Genomic DNA, 19,220 nt, shown 5'->3' on the forward strand with positions numbered 1-19,220 from the left:
GGAGGAGGGTACAGGAAGGGAAAGGGGGTGAGAGAGGAGGGGTGAGGAGTGGAGGAGGGTACAGGGAGGGAAAGGGGGTGAGAGAGGAGGGGTGAGGAGTGGAGGAAGGTGCAGGGAGGGAAAGGGGGTGAGAGGAGGAGGGGTGAGGAGTGGAGGAGGGTGCAGGAAGGGAAAGGGGGTGAGAGAGGAGGGGTGAGGAGTGGAGGAGGGTACAGGGAGGGAAAGGGGGTGAGAGAGGAGGGGTGAGGAGTGGAGGAAGGTGCAGGGAGGGAAAGGGGGTGAGAGGAGGAGGGGTGAGGAGTGGAGGAGGGTGCAGGGAGGGAAAGGGGGTGAGAGGAGGAGGGGTGAGGAGTGGAGGAGGGTGCAGGGAGGGAAAGGGGGTGAGAGGAGGAGGGGTGAGGAGTGGAGGAAGGTGCAGGGAGGGAAAGGGGGTGAGAGGAGGAGGGGTGAGCCAGGCGGGAGGAGGAGGGAGGAGGGTAGAGGAAGAGGGGGAGGGGAGGCGGGCTGGAAGGCGGGAGCAGGGGCGGAGCCTGCGCGCCCTCTGGCTCGCTCTCCCGCGCCGCCCGCGCTCCCGCACAGCCCCGCCGCCCAGCACACCGGCCGGGGCGCCGGCCCCGCCTCCTCCGCCGCCTCCTCCGCCGCCGCCATTCCTGCGCCCGCGCCGCCGCCCCACCGGGACCCACCGCGCCAGGTAAGGAGGCGGGCAGCGCGCGGGGCCCGGCAGGTGCGCGGGGCGGCGGCCCCCTCGGCCCCCCAGACCCTCCCTCCCGGTCCCCTCCCGCCGGGACGCAGGTGGCGGGCGGGGCCGGGCGCGGACACGCCGGGGGCTGCGCGCTCCTGGCACCGGGCGAGGCCGGGCCGCGGCTGTTTGTGCCTCGGAGGCCGCGCTCGGCCACGCGGCAGGTCGGCCTGCGGGGGCGCTTCAGCCGGGCTCCCCCGGCCCTGGTTGGGGTTTGGGCTGAGTGATTCCGGAACAGCCCGGCGGATCCCCAGCCCTGGCGCGCTGCACCTGTTGCCACCGCCGGGTGAGCGCCGAGGGCTGAGTCCCGGGGGGGTGGGGGGGTGGGGGGCGGGTAGAGGGGGTACGGGGGTGCCAGTGCAGACGTGGGAGAGGTGGGTCCGGGCGTCCTGTGCCTTAGCTGGGCGTAGTGTTGCGGTGGGTGCCTGGGAGCCACGGTGGGTGGCTCGCTGAAAAGGAGGCCTGTGGTTGCAGGCGGGCCTGCTGCTTGGAGCGTGCCACACGGAGGGGCTCTGGCCGGTGGGTGACCCTCCCTTTGCACCGAGCACCTCCCAGGCCCTGCGGCCCCACGAGACCTGCGGCCAGACCGCACTTGGGGCCCAGCAGCCTCCCCTGCTCTGAGTCTGCTCAAACCCACTAGGTGCCACTGAGTGGAAATTCCCAGGGGGCGAGGTGACATGCCGGGGTCACCTCCTGTCTGCCCCAGGCCTGGGGCCGGCCTGCTGCTGGCTGGGCCGTTATGGGGAATGATCACTGTGTCCCAGAAATAGGCCGACCCAGGCAGTGGCGGGCCAGCATTCGGGAAGAGATAATGCCCCGATTGTCACTTGAACTGTTGGTGTCTGTGCGCACGGTCTGCCAGACTGAAGGAGGAGAAAGCGGCCTGCTCCGAGGACCCGGCTCCATGTGCTGCCAGCAGGAAAGGCAGGAGTGAGGGACACACGGGGCATTTCTGGGGGCAAGAACTGCCCCCCTGGGGGCCACGTCCCTAGGCTGATGTGTCTGTAGCACATCCAGCAGGGGAATCAAATCAAGAAATAAAAGCTACTGGCCGAACTGAGGCTGCTCTGCTGGGCCCCTCCCCTCGGGGTCCCTCCCTCACAGGGTGTGGCAGCACCTGGAGCTGTTGTGGGAGGAGACTGACCCTGTAGTGGGCTTTGCCGCCATCCTGTGCCCCTGAAATGGTGCCATGAGTGCCCCTGCCCAGCCTCCTGGCCAGCACGCCGGTCTGTTGGAAGATGGGACCTTGCAGAGACCTCTCCTCCGGGGTCGGGGCTCTGGTGGCCTGGCCCGCAGCCCTGGGCTAAGGTGTGGGTGCAAGGCCAGCCACACAGTGTGCCTGGGGGAAGAGAGCAACCCCACCGTGCGGGCAGTCTGAGGCCAGTTTTGTCCAGGTGCCGTCTCCACACCAGGCAGGGAGCCAGGCCAGAGCTGGGAGTGCACACGATGGCGCTCCGAGGGGAGGGCGCGCCCGGGGCCAGCACACAGCACAATCAATCAATAATGCATCGAGGAGATCAATGGCTGCCTCTGCTTCCGGAGGGAGTCCACCCCCCTGCACCCAGGGCCAGGCCCAGGCCCGCCCCTCCCTGAGTCCCATTTCGGTGATAGGGGAGAGGTGGGCGGGACTGGGAGCGGCTGGAGAGCGCCGCAGAGATGCCTCCTGCCCCGAGCCTTGATGTCTTGTGTAGTGAACCTGGGGCCAGAGCTCACGGGACCTATGTCTGGGGGGTCCCCGTGTCCCTGGACTCGGCCCTGCAGCTGTACAAGTGAGTTAGCTTCCTGTTGTCATCATTCACAGCGACTTTCCCCTTCACGCTAAGAATTAGCTTGGTTAAGGGAATTCCTAGGAAGGGGAGGTGGCAGGCAGGGGCCCCATGCTCTACCCCCAGGTGTTTTTTGGAGCAACATGGTGGCTGTTCCCTGCCCAGGCGAGCAGGGTGGTGGCTGGCTGTGTAAAAGTGTACAAATGAATTCATCATCGGTGACTGTCGAGGGTTGTCCCTGAGAGAAAGCTTTGGTCCTTGAAATTCTCCGCTGGGGACAGCTGTTTCTCCCCTGACCTTTCACCATTCCAGGAGGGAGGATAGAAGGGAAGAGGGGAAGTGGCCCAGAAGCGACAGAGGCGTGGTGGAAGGTCCTCTCCCTGTCTCGTTCTGGCTGTCTCGAGGCGAGTCCGGGGCGAGAGCAGGCAGGTTGGGGTGTTGCCCTGCACTTAGGATGGCACGACTCAGAGCCATTCCCAGCCTGCCTGCCGTGGGCCTCGCCCGGAGCCGGCGGGACTTCCGCACGCCAGCCAAGGCCTCCTTGGGACTAGCACACCAGCTGACCCCCGCTCCTCGGCGTGGTCACTTTCCAGCTTCCTGGCCCTCCTCGTGCAGGCCTGGGCCGGCTTCCCGCTGCTGCCCGGCTCCTCCAGCAGCCAGGTGCCATGCCCCCGCCCGCACGCCTGTGTGAGTCTCCCTCTGGTGGGACGGGCTCCGTTATTTGGCTTGAAAGCTCAGAAGCTGTCCGTGAAGCAGAGGCTGACCCCTCTCCTGGATCACTTCCCAGCAGCACGCCAGGCCCGCAGCTTGGACTGAAACGCGGTTGGACCAGCGATTGACCCAAGAATCACTCCTCTCCAGAATTATGGTAGTTAAGAGACAGTTGGACATCTGTCGGGCAAATGATTTTAAAGGGTACTTGTATTCCTGAATAACAGCACTGTGGTCATGTTAAAAAGATCTTTACCTTTTAGCTGTAGGTACTGGAGTATTTGCAGAGGAAATGATATTTTGTTTGGGATCCATCCACGTATGGACGGCTGTTGGGTCTGGCTGAGGGTGCCTGAGGATTGGTTATGCTGTTCTGTCCACTTCTGTGTATTTCTAAAATTCTCCATAATAAAACGTTAATAACAACCTAAGTACCCCATTTTCCCGCCAGAAACATGCCATCGGGCCCTTCACTCCATGGAAGCGTTCAGGGGTTTACTCTGAAAGACGTGCAAACGCCCCTCCTTGGTGTCACAGGCACGAAGTGACCCTGTGTCCCTGTGTGGCCGTCTTCGCACAGAACTGGTCTGGAAGGCGACACACTTAATGGAGCAGATCATTATGGAGAGCCGGCTGCAGACGCGTGGGGCGGGCACGGCTCCAGCCTCTAGGGACACAGCTCGGAGCAAAGGTGTTAGAAACGGGTGGGAGGGACGGGTGTGCGAGTGTGTGCATGTGTGTTGGGGGAGGGGCAGGGAGTGGAGGGGGAAAAGGGGAGAAACCTATACCTTTTCCCTTATATACACTTCTGTTTGTTTTGTTTTTTATAAATGGAATTATTTTTGTAATTTTAAAATTAAATTTTAAGAAGGGTAACATAATATCCTATTTTAAAATTCTAAATTTCTGTAGCTGAATTTAAACTGTTTTAATGGCATTGGACTCGCAGGAATTCCTCCTCCTGCACACCTCAGGAAGAGGCGATGTGTACAGGAGCCCTCAGTGAAGCAGGCGTCACCAGCCCTGCGAGTAGCACTCTGTGAGCCCTGAAAACACGGGCTTCCGTAGATCCCTGCCCTGGGCGAAGGTAGCCCAGACCCAAGCCCTGAAAGTCCAACAGCAGCGTGTCACCCAGCAGCGGCAGGTGAGCAGGGCCGTCTGTGCTGCCCGGGCCCGGGCCCCTGGCCGCGGGTGGGAGGCCTCCGCTCAGACCCCGCAGTCCTAGTTCTAGGGGAGAAGCCCTTTCCCTGGCAGAAGCGAAAGCCACGGTGGGCCGGAGCCTCGCGCGCTTCCACGGCCTGGGGAGCCTTCTCCCTCCTTTCCTGTAGTAGAGGGGGGTTACTGAACCTTAATCTACACGGACAGGAAAAGCATGAAAATGGTAAGTCCGCAAAGTAGAAGTTGCCTGGAATTCTAGTGTTTGTTTTTCTGTTTTCCTATCCTGGTGCAAGGAGTGTGCGTTGCTTTCCCATCAGAATACAGTGCGCTTTGATCCGGCCGCAGGGTGGGCTGGACGTGCCTTTGGATTTTTGTCAGGACCCTCCGGCCGCCCAGAGTCAGGGCTGCAGCCGCCTCCGTTCTCTCCTCCCTTTGGGAGTTTTCATGTTGTTGACCACTGTTTTCCGTGGCCTGAGGAGGGCACAGCTGGGCTAGACCCTGAGCCTGGGGTGGTGTCTGTGGCCTTGAGCCGCCTGCTGGAGAATGTGCGGGCGCACACCCCGTCCCCCTTCTCCTCTGGCTCGGGCCCTGCCTCCCAGTTCTTTGAAGGGCTTTGGGGTCGGGTGGAACAGAGCCAGCAGGCAGTCAGGGAACTTGGCAGGTCTCTGACCGGGTAGGTGATGTAGATTTGTGCCCTTCGGGGGCCTCCCTGCTCCCCGTTAATGTTTACTGAGCACCAATTACAGCGAGAAACCAAGAGACAGAAGGGCTGCCCTGTGGGAGCTCACGGTCAAGTTGAGGAGACAGACAAGTTGAAGAGATGGACGACTACAGAGAGAAATGTATTAGATCACGTCACTATGAAGTCTTAGTGTCTGGAGAGAGAAAGTGTGGGGTCCAGACCCTCAAGGAGCCAAGAGTTGGGGGTGTTTGGGATTGGAAATCAGGTGGCGTGGGCCTCCCTGAGCGGGTGGTGTAGCAGAGGGGCAGAGTGACGGGGAGCGAGGGGCAGGCGTCCGCGGAGCACACGTGGGCAGGGCCGCCGGGAGGGGCTGGCCAGATGCTGGTGTGACATGGACACGGAGCCGCTTGGGTGGCTGGAGCAGGAGAGGAGCAGGTGACCCTGAGGTTCCTGGCTCAGACATCCCCTGAGACATAGAGAATTCCAGAGGATGGCCAGCTCTCCAGACAGCGCCGGGTAAGCTCCGTCGCCGACCAGGAGGAGGCAGTGTGGGGCTCGCCCCACAACTGAAAGGAGTTGGGAAAGCGGCCTGGGCCGGGTGAAGCCGGCACGGAGGGGATGTTTTTAAAGCTGTGCCTCAGACGCCAGGGAGGTGGGTGAGTCGAGGAGGAGAAGAGGGGTCCCACGCTGATGGACCAGGAAGGCATGGCCAGGGAGCAGGAGAAAGCCACGGCATGTGTGTGAGGGCGGAGCACCGCGGAAGGTGCTTGGGGAGGAAGGACTGCCAGGCCAGGGCCCAGTGAGGCGAGGACTGAGAATTGGTGGACCTGTGCTTGGAGGTCACTGGGGACCTGTGGAGAGGTCTTGGGGAAGGGGGTGGGCCGGACAAGACTTTATGAGAAGGGGAGGACCTGATGGGCAAAGGGAAGAAGCGGTGGGAGGAGGGCCCCGGCCAGGGTCCTCCCACCTAGGAGATGAATAGGCAGATGGGAGGGGTTTCTGGGTCAGGCCTCCTGTCCCCCACAAGCTGATTGGCCTGTAGCGTCGGGGTGTTTCTGCTTGGCCCTGGGGTCTGGAGGCAGGGGCGGGCCAGGGTGGCTGAGAATGGTTATGGGAGCTCAGGAAGGCGGTGGAGCCCTGAGCACAGTGGTGGGCGGGCTCAGGAGTCCTGGAGGACCCAGTGTGCCAGGCCCCTGGGCAGGGGAGGATGCCCTCCCTAAGGAGAGCACAGCCCTGTGGGGCGGAGAGGGGGGCTGGCCCTCTGGGGGAGGGGTGGGAAGCGGGCTGAAGTGAGGCCTTGTCCTATAGCCAGTGGGGCTGTGAACATCCCCTTCTGCATTAGCCGTCATTTCCTGCCTGAGGCTGCAGCCCCTAGCAAGGGCCGGGCTTTATCTACAACTCACTTCATTCCACACCCACTGAACTCCAGGGGAGAGAGCACTTCGGGGCGTGGTCCCTGCCGCGGCCCCGAGGCCTCAGAACCGCAGGAGGAGCAGGTTCTTGGCTCCACCCCAGCGCCCTGCCCCGAATCCGAATCCAGAGCTCCCAGCCCACCGGGGATTCAAGTGCCCCAGCGGGGTAAGAGCCTGGGGCTAAGCACGCCACCCTTTGGTGCGTCTCTGGGGCTGACAGGAAGGGCCAGGCAGGGCGAGGGCCTCACTCTGGGTTCCCATTAGACTGTGATGCTGGTCTGTAGAAGCAATGTTTCATCAACCACTTTTATTGAGGTATAATTTGCATACAATAAAGGTACTTGTTTTACATATACTGTTCAGTGAGTTTTGACGAACGCATACAGCTGTGCACCTGCCACCGTAATCCTGAGAGAGGCGGGTTGATAAACTCCGGCTGCAGGTCAGCTGTGCCACGCCCGCTCACCCATTCATTTATCGGCCTGGCCGTTGCAGTTCTCTTGCACCAGAGCTGAGCCTTGGAGACAGGGATTGTGTGTCCTGTGAGCCCTCCCAGAATTCCCTCTTCCCTCTGTGCACCCACCTCCCCAGGCAGCCACTCATCTGCTGAGATGAGATTGTTGTAGGTGAGATTTGTTTCTTCAAGTTTCCTGTGTCCAGCTTTTCACTCGCACGATGTTCCTGACACTCTTACCTGTTGCTGAGTATACCTTGTTGATAAACTGTATTTCTTTTAATTTTTTTATTTTTATTGATTTCAGAGAGGAAGGGAGAGGGAGAGAGAGAGGAACATCAATGATGAGAGAGAATCATGGATTGGCTGCCTCCTGCACATCCCCTACAGTGGATTGAGCCCACAACCCGGGCATGTGCCCTTGATCAGAATTGAACCACAGGCCAACGCTCTAGCCACTGAGCCAAACTGGCCAGGGCTACCGTGTCTTTTTATTGCTGACTCCTGTATTGTTTCTGGGTGTGCAATGGCTTTTTGATTCATTCGCCTGTTGGTGGATGTTTGGATTGCTTCCTGTTCAGTGTTGTTGTGAATGTAAGTGCTGTGAGCTACCAGCCAACACAGAAGGACACAGAGCCAGTTACGTGAGTAAGCACAGGAAAGGATGCTTAACATCATTGGTCACTAGGGACATGTCACTCAGAACCACAGTGAGAGACCACTTCCCGCTTCCCAGCATGACTTTTATTTAAAAAAAGGAAGTAAGTGTTGGTGAGCACATGGAGAAGTTGGCACCCTCCTGCAATGCTGGTGCGAACATAAAGTGGTACAGCGACTTCGGAAAACAGTTGAGAGGTTCCTCCAGAAGTTCAATCCCACTCATGGGCATCTATGCAAAAGAACTGAAAGCAGATGTTCAGGTAAACACTTCGCACAGCCAGTCATGGCAGCACTATGAACAACAGCCAGAGCTGGCAAGGACGTGAACAACTGCCCTCAGGTCCATCACTGGACGACTGGATACCCAAATGTGGGCCGTCAGACAGTGGAGCACCACTTGGCCGTACAGGCATGGGGCACTGGCACATGCTACAGCCGATGGCACTGAAAACGTGCCAGGCGAAAACACACACAAGAACACATAGTTACGGTTTAATTTGTGTGAAATGTCCAGAATAGGCAAATTCATGGAGACCGAAAGCGGGCTGCCAGGGTTAGAAGGAGGGAAAATTAGGAGGCTGCTTAATAGGCACAGGGTTTCCTTTCGAGATGATGAAATGTTCTAGAAATAGACAGTGGTGGTGGTTGCGTAACATTGTGAATGTACTCAGTGTCACCGATTGAACACTTTTAAACGGTTGAGATGGTAAACTGTACGTGCTTCTCATCACAATAAAAATGATTTGTGCACTTGTGTGCAAAGCTTAGCGTGGACATGCGTTTCTTTTCTCGCCAGCACCTCCCAAGAAGCGGGCTGTGCGGGAGCTGCGTATTTAACGCACAAGAAACTGCGAGCTGGTTTCCAAAGTGGACGTATCGTTTTCCCCCTCACTGCTCATGTGTCGTGCAGTTGTTCGCCTCCTTGCCAACACTTGCTGTCGTCAGTCTTTAATTTTAGCTGTTCTAGTGGATATGTTGTCGTGCTGCATCATTGAGGTCTAGTTGAGAATCTTTTCCTGTGTTTATTAGCTATTTGTATATATTCTTTTAAGTATCTGATCAAATCTTCCTCTGTCTTTAAATTGGGCTGTCTTCTTATATTTAGTTGTAAGTGTTGTTCACATATTCTGAATTCAAGTCTTTTGCCAGATGTTTTTATGGCAGGTATTTTCTCTGAGTCTCTGGCATGCCTTTTTATTTTATTAATGCTATCTTTTAAGGACATACAAATGAATTCTGACTGAATCCAGTTTTATCAGCTGTTTTCAGTAGATTGTGCTTTTTGTGCCCTGTTTAAGAAATCCTGGCCTAATCCATAGTCATAAAGATTGTTTCGTATGTTTCCTCCTGAAAATGTTTGCTTTTATATTTAGATCTACTATCCATTTTGAGTCAGTGTTTACCTGCACAGAGCTAAGGATTAAGGTTCGTGTTTGCATACGGTTATCTGCGGTCCCAGCACTGTTTATGAAGGAAACTGTCCTTTCCCCATGGATCCCCCTTGGCATGTTTGGAAAGTGAGTGAGTGTGTCTGTGTGGCTTTGTTCCGGGACTCGATTCTGGTCCACGTGGCTTATTCCCCGTCAGCCCCACACCATGCTTCTTCAGGACGGTTGCTTTATCATAACTTGGAGTCAGTACGTGTGAGCCTTGCAGCTCTGCCTTGTTTTCAGTTATTCTGTCTGTTCTAGGTCCTTTGCATTTCCATATAAATTTAAAATCAGCTGGTCAGCTTCTACAGAAAAGCCTGCTGGGTTTTGACTGGCCCGGCACTAATTCCTTAGCTCAGTGCGGAGAACACTGACTTCCAACATGAGTCTCAGCCAGTGAGCATGGGCTGTCTCGCGCCTGCGTTCTCCCCGCACTCCTCCTGGTGGTCTGTAGTGGGCAGCGTACAGGTCACACACAATCTTATCACATTTATTCATACGTGTTTTATGTTTTGAATGTTATTATAAATGGATATAATGTATGTTTATTTTCCAAGTTATATTGCTACTGTATAGAAATATAATTTATTTTTAAATATTGTTTGCTTATGTGACCTTTCTATATTCATTTATTTGTGTGAGACATTTATGAATAGGGACTATTTTACTAATTTCTTTCCAATTCCAATGCTTTTTATTTCTTTTTCTTCTTTTATCTCATTGTCCAGGATTTTCCATACACTGTTTAACAGAAGTGGTAGAAGTCGACATTCTTACCTGTTTCCGGCCTTAGGAAGAAAAAACATAATGTTTTTACATTAAATATGATGTTAGGTGAATGTTTTATACAGATGCCTTTGATAGGATTGAGGAAGTTTTCTGGTTTGCTCAAAGTTTTTATTATTAATGGATATTGAATCTTGTCATACTCTTTTTCTTTAACTATAGAGATGTTCATACGGTTTTTCATAAATATTGATTGATTTTTGAATGTTAAACAACTTTGCGTTCCTGGCACAACCACCCTTAGGAGAGAGAGAGTGACAGTGAGACAGAGACACACGCATCATTTGTTGGTCCACTTATTCATGCATTCATCGGCTGATTCCTGTGTGTGCCCTGACTGGCCACTGAACCCACAACCTTGGTGTGTCGGTACGAAGCCCTAACCAACTGAGCACCTGGCCAGGCTTGAATTCTTTTCTTGTGACATTTCTTTCTGCTTTTGGAATCAGGGTAATGTTGGCCTCCCACAATGATTTAGGAAGTGTTCCCTCTCCATTTATATTTTTTAAAAAGAGTTTGTGTAGGTCTGTATTGCTTCTTCCTTAAATGTTTGCTAGAATTCACGAGGGAAGCCGGGTAGGGTCTTCTATGGGGAGGCTTTTACTTATGAATTCCTTCTCTTGGCGTAGGGCTGCTAAGATGTACTGTTTCTTGAGTCAGTCCTCATGATGTGTGTGCTTCAAGGAATCTGTCCATTTCATCTAAGTTATCAAACTTGTTGGCATGAAGTTGTTCAAAATATTTCTTTATTATCCTTTTAATGTCTATAGGCTCTGTGATCACACTTCCCTCTCTCATTTTTGAGCCTGGGGTCCTTTAAAAAAAGCAAAACAAAACCCCAGTTTCTCCCCACATGCGCCCCGTTTTGACAAGCAGCTTTGACAAGAGTTGAGAGCCTTTGAGGTGGAGGCAGGAGGGAAAATACCTAGTTCCTGGTGGTCCAGGCAGGTCCCAAAGGGGAGAAGGCAGATCAGAGAAGTAGAGGAGGATGTGGGCCTCAGTCTGAACACAGGTTCTGTCTGGAGAAGGCCGCTTGGTGCTGGCCCTGGCTGGAGCGTGGCACTCACACAGGCTGTGGTTGGACTTGTGAGTATAGAGGGTGTTGAGTTAATGCTTAACGTGGACGTGGAGTGAGCTCAAGACGGGAAGGACAGCAGGTGGGCTGGTGACCAGTCCTAGGACGCCACATCATACCACGTAGACTTCCTTTTTGCGGGATTGTTTATTTTTAAGTCAGATTTACTGAGGTATAATTTGTATACAGCACAATTCACCCTTTTAAGTGTCCTGTTCTGTGAGTTTTGACACCTAGTCACGTAACCACCACCAAATCAAGATACGGAAAATCTCCACATTCCTGTGTGCCCCTCCAGAGTCAGACCCTTTCCCCAACCCCTAGGCCCACGGATCGGAGCCCAGCTTCTTCAGTCAGCCTTCCTGTCCAGGTGTTTGAATGGTAACCAACACGGTCAGACCCTACTTAGAGGTGACTGGTGCCTGTGGAGTTGGACGGCAGGGATGGAGACGGGGGGCTGTTGTAGGAAAGGACGATGGGCGAAGGGCATGGGGCCCTTGTTGTAAGTGGTGTGTGAGATGCCTTTTCTGGAATCCTAACCATAACCCTGTCGTTTTTCCTGGTGAGGAGGGTCAGGCATGCTGTGAGCCCAAGGCTGTGGCTTGAAGCCTGCAGGAAGGCACGCTTTCCAGCTCACAGCATCTGGCAGGCACACTGAGGGTGGCCACGGGCCAGGGCATTTTAAGTTAAATATTTTAAACATGTGTGGACCATTGGCCATTTGGGGCTCAACATCTAGAATTTTACCCTGAGGAATCATGGATGAAAAGGAGCATCAAATAGAGACTGGTAGGAACGGTGGAAGTATGAAAGGGCTGGCCACAGACAGCAGCTGAAGTTCTGGAGAGAGATCTCAGCTGTGGGGGGTCGCCACTGAGAACTCTGGGGTCTAATCCCCAAGCTGGGCCCCCAGCAGAGAGCACCAGAACTGAGGAAGGTGCACATAACATCTGGCTGTGAAAAGCGGCAGTGTTGCTGTCTGCTAGGGAGAGACAGCTGGAAATGCAGGCACCCTCTTAAAGGGCCAGTGCACAAAATTGCATGTGCAGCCACTCACCTTGGGCTCTGGCAGAGGGAGGGCAGAGTGGACTGGAGCTGAGTGAGCAGAAGCCAGGGTTGGGGGCTCGGGGGTTAGAGGTCAGAAGGCAGACACCCCGGTTTCCTGGGCTGAATCATTCCCTCACACCACAGAGGTCATCTTTCTCAGGAAGACCTTTGTTTTCCAGGCAGTTTTCACCTGGAAGGGCAGATAAGTTGACCCACCGTCTTGGGAAACACCTTGCCCCATGGTCTAGATCCGTGGTCGGCAAACTGCGGCTCTCGGGCCACATGCAGCCCTTTGGCCCCTTGAGTGTGGCTCTTCCACAAAATACCACGGCCTGGATGAGTCTATTTTGAAGAAGTGGCTTTAGAAGAAGTTTAAGTTTAAAAAATTTGGCTCTCACAAGAAATTTCAATCATTGTACTGTTGATATTTGGCTCTGTTGACTAATGAGTTTGCTGACCACTGGAGTTTCTGAGGCCCATTAAGAAACAGAATAACAATTAGCCTCCAGGCAGGAGCAGTTGTCCCACCTTGTTGGAAACCCTTTCACCACACTTGTGGACAATTGCCTGAGGGCTACTCAAGACTGAATCCAGTCAGTCTGCAGGCAGAGGCTGGTCTCTGGAGGCTTTGTGTTTTTGCTGATCGAATTTGTCAGAAACAGCGTTGGACACTGCCCTTCACTAGAGATTGGGAGGCGCAGTAGAACTACATAATACGTAGTCACAAACTCAAATAGGCAGCCAAAATGGGGAGACAAAAAATACCCAAATGAAAGACAAAGAAAATTCTCCAGAAGAAGAGATAAATGAAATGGAGAAATGAAATTTATCTGATATAGAGTTCAGAATGATGATGGTAAAGATGCTCAACAGCATGAGTAAAGATATAGCAACTATGAGAAGAGAACAGTTGGAAATAAAGAATGAATAACACTAATAAAGAACACATTGGAAGGAATACAAAACAGATTAGGGGAAGCTGAGGATCAGATCGGTGAGTTAGAAGATGGGGTAGAAAAATTCACTCAATCAGAGAACCAAAAAGAAAAAACAATTAAAGAACAGGAGGACAGCTTAAGGGAGCTGTGTGACAACATTAAACGTAACAATATTCGCATAATATGTGTGCCAGAAGGGGAAGAAAGTGAGCAAGGGATAAAGAATGTGTTTGAAAAAGTAATGGTAGAAAACTTTCCTAACCTGGTGAAGGAAAAAAATCACACAAGTTCAGGAGGCACAGAGAGTCTCAAGTAAGAAGAACCTAAACAGGCCCATAACCAGACACATCATAATTAAAATGCCAAAAAAATTAAGACAAAGGAGAGACTCTTAAAGGAAGCAAGGGAAAAGCAAATTTGTTACCTACAAAGGAGCTCCCCTAAGGCTGTCAGCTGATTTCTCATCAGAAACTCTACAGGCCAGAAGGGACTGGCATGAAGTACTCAAGGTAATGGAAAACAAGGATCTGAAACCAAGATTACTGTATCTAGAAAGACTGTCATTCAAAAATATATCGTGAAATAAAGAGATTCCCAGACACACAAAAAAAGGATAAAGGAGTGTATCACCACCAAACCAGCACTGCAAAAAATACTGAAAGGACTGCTATAACAAGAAGAAGAAATAGAGAAACATAGACATACAGAATTAAAATGGCAATAAATAAGTACCTATCAATAACAACCTAAAATGTAAATACAAAAGACATAGGATAGCTGAATGGATAAAACAAAAAAAACATGACCTAACTATGTGCTGTCTACAAGAGACCCACCTCAGGACAAAAGACTCATGCAAGATGAGAGTAAAAGGATGGGGGGGAAATTTTCCATGCAAATAGAAAAACACAAAAAAGCTGGGGTATCAATACTCATACTAGTATCTGACAAAATAGACTTCAAAAGGATGGCCATTGCAAGAAACAGCAAAGGTCACTACATAATACTAAAGGGATCAATCCAACAAGGGAATATAACCCTGGTAAACACATATTCACCCATTATAGGAGCACCTAAATATATAAAAAAAAAACTTCTAGAGGACTTTAAGGAAGAGATCGACAACAATATGGCCATTGTAGGGGATTTGAACACCCCACTTACTTCAGCGGATAGATATTCCAGACAAAAATTAAGAAAACAGTGACTCTAGAGGACACATTGGATTAGATGGATTTAATTGACATTTATAGAACATTTCACCCCAAAGCTGCAAAATATACATTCCTCTCAAGTGCACATGGGTCATTCACAAAGGTAGACCACACATTAAGACACAAAACAAGTCTCGACAAGTTCAGGAAAATTGAAATAATATCAAGCATCTTCTCAGGTCACAGTGGAATGAAATTAGAAATCAATTACAGTAAAAACACCCCAAAACATTCATACACATGGCAGCTAAATAGCATGTTATTAAAGAGTGAATGGGTTACCAATGAGATTAAGAAAGAAATCAGAAACTTCCTGAAAACAAATGAAAATGAACACACAACAACCCAAAATCTCTGGGACACAGCAAAAGCAGTGCTGAGAGGGTAGTTCATAGCACAACCGGCCTACCTCAAAAAACAAGAAAAATCAGCAATAAACTATTTAACCCTACAACCTAAAGAACTAGAAAGAGAGCAACAAGAAAAGCCCAGAGTAAGTAGAAGGAATGAAATAACATACACTGAGTGGCCAGATTATTATGATCTCTGAACGCATAATAATCTGGCCACTCAGTGTGTGTGTGTGTGTGTGTGTGTGTGTGTGTGTGTGTGTGTAGTATTTTATATTAGAGGCCTGGTGCATGAATTCATGCATGGGTGGGGTCGGCCTGCCTGGCCAGGGGGAGGGGACATGGGCAGTTGGCTGGCCTGCCTGCTGGTCGAACTCCTGGTCGAGGGGACAATTTGCATATTAGCCTTTTATTATATAGGATATACACTGAGTGGCCAGATTATTATGCGTTCAGAGATCATAATAATCTGGCCACTCAGTGAGGATTAGAGCAGAAATAAATGACATAGAGACAAAAATACAATACAAAAAAAAAAAATCAATGAAACCAAGAGCTGGTTCTTTGAAAAGATAAACAAGATTGATGAACCGTTAGCCAGACTCATCAAGAAACAAAGAGAGCACTCAAATAAATAACATCAGAAACAAAAGGGGAGAAGTAACTACGGACACCACAGAAATACAAAGGATTGTAAGAAAATAATATGAACAACTATGTGCCAACAAGCTGGACAATGTGGATGAAATGGACAAATTCCTAGAAAAATACAATCTCCCAAAACTGAATCAGGAAGAATCAGAAAACCTGAATAGACCAGTAACAACTGATGAAATAGAAGCAGTAATAAAACTCCGGGGAGGAGCCAAGATGGCGGCGGAGGTGAACGGCTGATCTGTTGCCTCGCATGGCAGTTTCGGAAATATAACTAAAAGATGGACTGGTGAGCGCGGCTCCTGCTCGCGTCTCTCCAGGCCGGGCGGCTGCTCCTCTCAGTCAGCACCGCAGCCGGGGCCATAGGCTCGTGGGTGCCGCGGCAGCTGCTGTGGCGGCGGCCCCAGACTCGGCACAGGGGCTCTCGGTGAAGGAAGAGACCATCTTTCTGCAGGACGGGCCCATCCGCGTCACCGACCTGGCCGAGCTGCCCAGTGAGATCCTCGGGGCCCCGGAGGCCACCAACACCGATTTGGAGGATTCTTAGGATTTCCCATCTTACATTCAAGTCCTTTAGCCATTTTGACAGAGGAGAACCAAGAAGGCGGCAAAGTTAAACAAATGAACTGCGCCGCGCACAGCAATTTCAAAAATACAACTGGAGGACAGAGCGTCTGCCACCCAGATCCACAGGAGAGCTGGCTGAATGGTGGATTTACAGCTAAGAGGGAAGAGGAAAGAGCGAACTCGGAGGGGATGAGGTGCGGAGGCGCGTGCGTCGGGCTGGTGGCAGGGGAAGGGACGTGCGGCTTTTGTTCCAACCCTAGGGGAGATTAGCTCTCCATCACCCTGAAATCCAGCTTCTGGGGACGCACGGGAGACCCAGACGCCTGCGGGGAGAGGCTGGACTCTTGGCCTTCGTGTCGGAGAGTGGGAGTGGCTTCCTTGCGGAGGTGCGCCCAGCAATCAGTGTTTGCTGCGCTGGAGTGCGGAACGAGGGGGCTTAGAAACGTGGAAAGCAGAAAAAGCAGACTTGCAGCCATTGCGGTTCGCCACACCATGGCCTGGTGGCGCCCTGAGACCCCGCCCCGCCCTGGGACCCGCCCCACACGTTTTGAAGACCTGCCCCCCAAGTCTTGCAGGCGCACCTGCGCTCCAAGCAGCGGCTTTTGCATGTGGGTGGCCTGCCCTGTGGCAGCTTGACCAGATGAACTGCGGTTCTAGTCGGACTGCTCCAGGGCCGCTCAGACAGGAGGAGGAAACTGCAGTTTTTGCTGTAATCCCTGCTGAGTGCCTCAGGCAGTAGCTGACCTACACTCCATTGGAGACCCAGAAACGAGGGCATCTAGTGGTCAGTGTGAGAAGACACCAGATTTCAACCACTCGCGTAAGGGACACATTCAAGAGGCAGACTCAGTGAGTGCCAAAGCCTTGCTGCACCAAGACCCGGCCCATAAACGTGTCTCCTGCACAGCAACTCTTCCTTTATAGACAAAGAGGGCCCTCACGGCCAATTGGTCTGGAGGACAATTCCTCCCAGTGACACCAACGACAATCAAGACTTAACTATACAAAGGAGGACCAAGATGGAGACATAGGGCGGCAGCCTGATCGTTGCCTACCACAACAATTTTGAGACTACGACGGGAGAGCAGAGCAGACACCATCCAGGACCACCGGAGGGCTGGCTGAGCAGATGCTCTACAACTAGAATAAAAGAGGGGTATGCGGGATGATGCTGATGCCGGTGACCCAAAGTCCACACTTTAAGAACTACGGCTCAGGCGACACAATGGCGGCCTGGAACGTGCTCGGCGCAGTTCCCCCGGCGGTCTCCGGCTGAGGGGACGGCTCCACTCGCTGCCAAGCACGGACAGATGAGCCCCTGGGAGACATGGGGTGGGAGACTCCGCGCTTGCTGACCTCCGAGTCCTTCAAGAATCTCAACACCCCGGAAGCGGCCAGGTGCACACGCTCGGCGACCGGCCACCGCTGCAGACCCAAGGGCCGACGCAGCGACACCGGACCAGCCCGCCGCCGCGCACCGGGCACACCGGAGCTTCGCTGAGCCCACCGCCCAACGAGTTCTGCGGCAGCCGCCCTGGAGCTCTGAGAAAATGGCCGAAGGAATTGCTGAGAGGGAATTGACCAACAGGAATTGGGATCAAGAAGACGAAACCCCGCTGGGACCCGGGTCCGGGCGAGGCTGCGCGCCTCTGCGCTCGGGTGTGGTCACACGCCCCTGGGTCTAGGTGAGGCCTCACGCCCCTGGGTCTGGGTGAGGCCACGCGCCCCTGGGTCCGAGTGAAGCCGGATTCCGGGTCCAGGTGAGGCCATGCGCCCCTGGGTCCGGGTGAAGCTGAATCCTGGGTCCGGGTGGGGCCGTGTGCCCCTGGATCCGGGTAAGGCTGGGTCCCGGGTCCGGGTGAGGCCGTGCGCCCCTGGATCCGGGTGAGGCCACGTGACCCTGGGTCTAGGAGAGGCCACGTGCCCCTGGGTCTGGGTGAAGCTAGATCCCGGGTCGGGGTGAGGCCATGTGCCCCTGGATCCGGGAGAGGCTGGGTCCCAGGCCCAGGTGAGGCCACGCGCCCCTGGGTCTGGGTGAAGCTGGAGCCCGGGTCCGGGTGAGGCCGTGTGCCCCTGGATCCGAGTAAGGCTGGGTCCCAGGCCCAGGTGAGGCCACGCGCCCCTGGGTCTGGGTGAAGCTGGATCCCGGGTCCGGGTGAGGCCATGTGCCCCTGGATCCGGGTGAGGCTGGGTCCCGGGTCCGGGTGAGGCCTCGCGCACCTAGGTCCGGGTGAGGCCACGCGCCCCTGGGTCCGGCCGAGACCAAACCAGAGGGAGTCGGACCTCCGTTACCACCATTTGTCCACCATCCAGAGCTGAAAAGTCAGTGCCGACATGTACACATAAGGAACTGGTGGACATTGAAATTGGGTCTCAAAAGAACTGTTGGTCCAGAAAGAAACTCACTACAGACTGATTCATTTGCCTGTCAGCATAACTATTATTGCTCGTCTCACATTCAGTTCTTACAAGTATATCTCTAGTGACACATGATCTCGCTCATCTAGGGGAAATGATGAACAACATAGACTGATGAACAAGAACAGAACCAGAAACAAGGAGGCATCGATCGGACTATCGGGCCTCAGAGGGAGGATACGGGAGGGTGGGGGGAGGGGGGAGAGATCAACCAAAGGACTTGTGTGAATGCATATGAGCCTAACCAATGGTTAAGTTCAACAGGGGGTTGGGGTATCCGTGGGGAGGAGTGTGGGATGGGAATGGGAGGATGAGGACAAATATGTGACACCTTAATCAATAAAGAAATTTAAAAAAATTAAAATTAAAAAAATAAAACTCCCAGCATAAAAGCCCTGGTCCAGACGGCTTCACAGGGGAGTTTTGCCAAACATTCAAAGAATAACTAACACCCATCCTCCTCAAACTATTCCAAAAAATCCAAGAGGAAAGAACACTTCCAAGCTCTTTTTATGAGGCGTGCATTGTCCTGATTCCAAAATCAGATAAAGACACTACAAAGAAAGAGAATTACAGGCCAACATCCCTGATGAAAATAAATGCTAAAATCAACAACAAATTTTTAGCAAATGGGGTCCAGCAATATATTAAAATGATCATACACTATGACCAAGTAGGATTTATACCAGGGATGCAAGGCTGGTACAATATTTGCAAATTAATAAACGTGATACATCACATAAACAAATTGGAAGACAAAAATCACATGATCATATCAATAGATGCAGAAAAAGCATTTGACAAAAATCCAACACCCATTTTTGATAAAAACTCTCAGCAAAGTGGGAATAGAGGGAGCATACCTCAACATAATAATGACCATATATGACAAACCTAAAGCCAACATCATACTCGATGGGCAAAAACTAAAACCATTTCCCCTAAGAAAAGGAACAAGACAGGGATGCCCACTTTCACCACTCTTATTCAGCATAGTACTGGAAGTCCTAGCCACAGCGATCAGACAAGAAGAAGAAATAAAAGTCATCCAAATTGGAAAGGAGAAAGTAAAACTCATTATTCACAGATGACATGATATTGTACCTAGAACATTCTAAAGACTCCACCAAAAAACCACTAGATTTAATAAATGCATTTC

The 19,220-nt window shown here is 52.5% G+C and overlaps 1 protein-coding gene across 1 annotated transcript in view; it reads left to right on the forward strand.

The window, feature by feature from the left end:
• The first annotated feature begins 594 nt into the window (after window positions 1–594).
• Window positions 595–19,220, forward strand: part of SEMA4D (semaphorin 4D) — an 84,873-nt gene continuing 66,247 nt past the window's right edge. Inside the window, exon 1 of the mRNA XM_054727225.1 lies at window positions 595–691. The gene's annotated coding sequence lies outside the window, so the exon portion shown is untranslated. The remainder of the gene's footprint in view (window positions 692–19,220) is intronic.

This window comes from Eptesicus fuscus, chromosome 15, assembly GCF_027574615.1.
Source record: "Eptesicus fuscus isolate TK198812 chromosome 15, DD_ASM_mEF_20220401, whole genome shotgun sequence".
In the NCBI taxonomy this organism is placed as follows: Eukaryota; Metazoa; Chordata; class Mammalia; order Chiroptera; family Vespertilionidae; genus Eptesicus; species Eptesicus fuscus.